The sequence below is a fragment of the Apteryx mantelli genome, chromosome Z, assembly GCF_036417845.1.
Source record: "Apteryx mantelli isolate bAptMan1 chromosome Z, bAptMan1.hap1, whole genome shotgun sequence".
Classification (NCBI taxonomy): Eukaryota; Metazoa; Chordata; class Aves; order Apterygiformes; family Apterygidae; genus Apteryx; species Apteryx mantelli.
In genome coordinates, this window is record NC_090020.1 from 49985820 (window position 1) to 49991819 (window position 6000).

Consider the following 6000-nt stretch of genomic DNA (forward strand, 5'->3'; position numbering starts at 1 on the left):
GCATGGCATTGTGGCTAAGCATGACATGACATGATATGACATGGTTAGACTGCATCCATTTTTGTTAAAGGCACCTCAGGTCTCTGACATAAGCAAGACAGAGAATATGCTGATGGGGTGACTTTGGTCACAATCTGTGGCAATTAGTGTATTTAGGTTGTGTTAATTTTTATTTAACTGCATTACAACTGTTTAAATTTTCCCCCTTTGCTTTCAATTAAGTTGTAAATATGAAGTTTGGTGGTGGAGATAGTCTCCCAGGTTTGCTGTCTCCACTGCTTATGAGGGTGACTGTTATGATATATATCTTATCCAGGAGAATCCAATATCCTCTGTAAATAAGCTATTTATTCATTTTCCTTGCATGCAGACTTGATCTCTATTTTGTTCTTTTGTAATGGAAAGTCTGTGAGAACTGTGTCTGGTTCTGAAGCATCCATTTGACAACAGCCTCTTGCTTCAAATCTTAATGTTGCCATCTACAAGATGTTTTAGGAGGTAAGAAATCTGGTGGCTTCAAGAGAACTTGTGCTCTTGATAGATTCATTTGTTTCATCTACCACGCATGGAAGTCTTGAGATTTCCATCTCAGTCATGTTAAATATTTCTAGTCTGCCATCTCTAGTACTACTTAAAACAAGTATTTTGGTGGTCTGTCTGAAAAGGCACATTTAAAAAATGCATTGCTGCTATGAGTTTTAAGGACAGAAATGTATTCTCTGACTGGTTACCATTAGCTCATCTGCCATTGTGTTGGCATCACTATTTACCTGTTTGTATTCAGTGTTTTCCCCGTTTTGATCTTTAGCATGAATGTCCTTGTATCAAAGCTGCACTCAAACAGCCTCTGGTTTCTGAGGGATGCTCAGTGCTGTCAAGTGCAGGACTTGCAGAGCAGTCAAGCACCAACAGCAGCAGGATGACTGTTTCTGCAGAAAAATGTCACTCCTATGAAAAGTGATGGGCTGCCTGCCTAGGCTGAATGGCTTGGATGATGTACGTCTGCTGCCTCTCAATCTTGATCAGCTTGTTCCATCATCAACCAATGGATCACAGATATTACAGCTCAGTGCTACTTGTTACTTCAGCAGCCCTTACTGTTTTGCTGAAGAGCTTTTTCATTTAAGGTGTAAAATCCCTGTGAAGTATTGTAGTTGTGATGCATTTTTGAGGAGTGCTGTTTCAGTCTCCAGTGGACTGTTAATGTTTAGTCCATGTTTAGTGTTAGTGGCTCAGTGTTCAGTGACAGTGGCTTTTTTGGACCATACCCTTACCTGAGAAGGTGGGAAGATTAAAAGTCAGTAAGGGAGAATCATCCTCATACAGCTTTTTTTCCTGATGGGGCACTGTATTACAAGTTTCTGCCTGGTCAAGTTTTATTTGAATAGAAAATTAACTGAATCCTAGTTTCTTTTATATTCTATGGGTGAGATGCAGTGCTCTTATTTTTACCTTTACAGAAATAAATCTTGTAGACAATGCATGTCTTCATTGTCAAAATCTTAAAGAGTAGCTGCCTCTATACGAAGACTATTCAAGTGGATAACAGACACCTGTTAGGAGTTGTCCACTTGTACTGATGAAAGTTTGCTTTACTGAACTATGCTGGGACAGGGTATGTGATGCTGTTACTAGCAGTTCTGTTCATTCTTCCAACAAGCAGTATACAAATTATGGTTGCACTTGGAAGTTACGCTGTGTTCTTAAAACTTTATACTGAAGCTTTTATTAGTGTGAAGGGCTCCAAAAGCTATATCTGAGAAATACAATTGTGTGAGACGCTGCTAGGAACAGAAAGAAAAAGGGATTCTGGAGTTCGTGATTTGTTTCTTACCTTCCTTTTCATTTTTCTCTGTAGTCCAGTTGTTCTTTCTGAGATACTGAGTTGAGAGTAACTGAGTATAGGGGAGGACATTCTGATCTACCCATCCCTGTGCCAGCCCATTGTGTGAGGTCAGTAAAAAAGTTTCCTTTAGATATGGCTAATACTAAAAAATATATATTTTTGAATGTTTCTGGCACATAGTTGCCGCTCCCTCCCCCACCACTATTACTCTAAGTTATTAATTGGTTGCTATTGTTTTATTATTTTTGAAGTTATAAACAAGTGAAAAATTGCTTTGGGGCAAATAATGACCTTTAATGATGACAGTTAATTTGCATAAAAAAGAAAGAAGTGCTATTGTCCTGTTCAAAAGAAAATGATAGGTTTAGAAATAGTCAATATGCAAAGAAGATAATATTCCTTTTTTAAATTGTTATTTGTAGAATCTTTTCATAAACCAATCGTGGAAGCTGCTTACTTTGTTTTACAGTCTAATGTTGAGAAAGCATTAGGCTTTTAATGTATATATCAATACAATTCCCACTTAAAATATAGGAACAGGATAAATTAAAAAAATCAGATATGTGCTCATATTCTATATGACATGTTCTGTAGGAAAAATTGGGAGGAGGACATATTGTTTTAAAGAAAAGGGGTAAGTCTTGATTAAGTGCCTGCTTTTCAGTTTACTCCAGAATGTCATCATTTACATAAAATGAATTAATTAGGCATAGAAAACCTGCATGCATTTATTGTGGATTATCAAAATTGTATTTCTAATTTGTCATCTTCTATTATACAGTGTGGTTTCTCTCCATGAATCTCCAAGTCATTCACAGAAAGTAAACTGAGCAATAGTCCTTTGAGGTATATAATGCTATCTGGGTTTTATGAAGAAACTTGAAAGGTAAGTGATTAATGATAATTCTATGTTTACCCAACACCTGAGACCTGACTGTAACCCAGTCTATTTAATCGAAGTTCAATTCATTGCACTCCTCTTATTTTAGCTACAAGGAAAAATGTAGCCATGTTATGTTCTACATTAATATCTATAAATTATATCTGAGGTAGCTGTTCTTTGAACCTTGATTAATTGCTTAATCTTTGTGTCGCACAACCTTTGGCCACAGCAGGTAACGTGGCCTCATATGCAAGTTTCTGTACAACTAGACCTCTGCTATCATGAGACTAAAGTACATGGTATCCCTTGCCCAAATGATGGCCCATCAGCAGTCAGGCAGTATGTATCTATTTTACCTTACCCTCCAAACGTGTTTCTCGGCAGCACATGTGCTGTGTTACATGACTGAACGTGTAGAAGATACTGATCATTTGCTCTCAACCACATGGCTGCAAAGTACTACGGAGTGTTTTGGAAAAGGGTGGCAGGACACAGGCTGCCAGAACAATTCACGCATTGCCCAGGTCAACCCAGGGCCACATTTGAAGGGCCTCTGGTGAAGAGGTCTGCAAGGAATGGGCCATGAGCCAGAGCTGGTTGGGAAACCACAGAATGGGCACATTCCTATTAAGAAAATTGATCCAGCTGTACCAGCTCTATTCTGGAACTGATTTGCAAATTTTTAATACAACATAGTAGCTTTTTGTATGGAGGTTACAAATGAAAGCCAGTGAAAATACATTATAATGACTAAAACCCATGTGAAATATTTTTCTGTTTAGGGTTTTCTGCCAGAAATATTAATCCCAGACTCAAGGAAATTAGTGAAACTAACTGTAGGATCTGGGAATTAACACAGCTGATCTCTGATAGTTTGAGGTACCATGTTTGCATCAACAAAAAGGAAGGTATTGCTAGCAGGACGGCAGTGTACCTTTGTATGGGGAGCCCTTCTCTCCACCTCTCTCCCCTACCTTCTTCTCTTCCTCACCTCTCTACTGCTTCTTAATCTGTCTGCCCAGTCCTACCCCAGTTTTCTGCCAGACCCATTATAACTGCACCCTCCAATTCCTTTTCTCCAAGGCCTCTAACTCAGTGCACTCATGCTCGTAGCCTGCAGCTGCTCTGCAGTTTCATTTTTGAACGTGCTGCTGTTTCTGTTGACTGCCAACACCCGTCCTTGCTCCTGGCTGACTGCTGTGCTTGGCGAAGCCTGCGCGGCCCTGTAAAATCAAAGCTTGAGTTCTCATTTTGGTGAGGGTTTTGGAAGTCCAGGCAGGCTGCTCCTCCCCAAAATCCACCCAGAGAGCATGTGGAGAAGAGGAAAAAGGGGACATGCTGAGGGAAAAGTTATTCATGCATTATATCTAAAATTCGGCGCAGCCAGATGTGGTCTTGGGAAATAATTAATGGACAGTCCACATCTGATTTTACAACTAAGTTGAGGGCTTAATATAATAACAGTCAGGCTAAAAAACATGTAGAGGAATGAAGGTGAGCAAGAGAGGGTGAGGTATGCTGCAAGTCTGTTCTTAAGCTGTTAACAAGGAGCTGGCAAAACTGCTAGAACTGGTTAAACCAGAATGCGCCGGAGATGTTACCCTTCGGCTTAAGCTTTACCGCCCTTCAAAGTGTTTAATACAGATGCTGCCTAATGTTGCAATTGCCCTGTTTTTGACAGTTCGACAGCTTGTCAAAGTTGTTTAATGGTGGGTGAAATACTAAGATTGAAATGTAGTCACTCTAAGAGCAGCTACTGTCAAAGTCGCCTAGTGGACTTTACTGAAAGTGAGATGGAGAATACATAACTATTGAAGAATTACTGAAATCTCTGAAGCAAGACTTTAAGAGTTTTGCTTTTTAAAATATAAACTTTTGGTCCAGTCAGAAAGCTGAAATATAAATCTGGGCTGAGTTCATACACTAAGGCTGAAGCCCAAAGAACATGTGTGTTTCATTGTGCTTGGAGTAATACTATTACTATTTGTTTGCTAAAGTTAAATATTTTATTTGTCACAGGTGTTTCAACAAGCCCAGTTTTGAGTCTGTCTTCTCTGAAGATAAACATCCTGAAATGATGTCAGAAAATCACATACCACTGATCACATGTAAGAAATGAATCAGAGCAGCTTTTATTCCTCCTGTACTCTAAGACCTCAACTGACTTTTAATTGCAATAATTTTGATATTTGCTGAAGTAATTGGAACATTTGGAAACGAATCTTCTCAATCCTCACTTAAAACTAGCTACTGCTTTTGGTTTGCATTAACCCTAGCACTGATAATTGCCTGTATCTGTGGTGTACAGAAGAACTGACATTAACAAAAGTTTCTTTAACATTGCTTGTAAACCACAGAGGCACAAAGAGATCTTTGAAGCTTGATATATGTGAGCTTATCAAACCATCTTTCTTTTAAGTAAAGCTTGATTTAATCTTTCAGTAGAAGTTTCTGAGATACTTCAGAACATATTCTGTGTAACTATCTGTGCCTATCAGTAGGCTAAATATGTGCTGTCTAGTGAATCTTGGAACCATGAAATGTAGTGGATCACTGAACTGCACACACAGCTACTATAGCATGCAGAATCCATAATAAGATTATCAGAAGTCCATGGCCTTAAGTGCCTTTCAGTTCTCTTTTCTGGAACCGTCTACTCTTTTTTGGCACTGTTTGCAAAGAAGTTGTTAATATAACAGCTTTCTATTTTACATTTTAATGTAAAAATTAGATTTTTTGGGGGGGTGATGCTTCTCTTTGTATAATGAAATCTGGGAACAGATTCTCTTTTCAGAATCGAATAAGTAAGAGATCAGTTTTAAAAGATCTGCAGTACAAAACAGTGTAATTCTATTTCACTGAAATCAATGAAAACCATCAAATCTAGAAGGGTATGCTCTAATCCTGTCTCTTTTTCCTAGTATGAAAGTAAACAAGATTGGAAAATTACTCTTATCTCCCAAGATCTTAAGTGTTCCCTAAGTCATGTCAAATTCCAAATAATTACATCTGAAGAGTTAGGATCCAGTTACTCATTAACCTTAACATTAAAGAGAAAACATGTTCAGGAAAGAGATATTTCATTATCAGCTTTTAATGAAAAAAAAAAAAAAAAGTGCTTGAAGTGCTGCATTTTCTTGTTTTGGTGCTTTAAAACTGTATTCTTCCCTTCAAAGGCATTGTATTGGGACAACCTCTAACCAGGAATTGAAGAGAGAGGGATCCTCACAGTGTATATCCATAGCTAGCAGACCCCTAGAAATGGAACAGT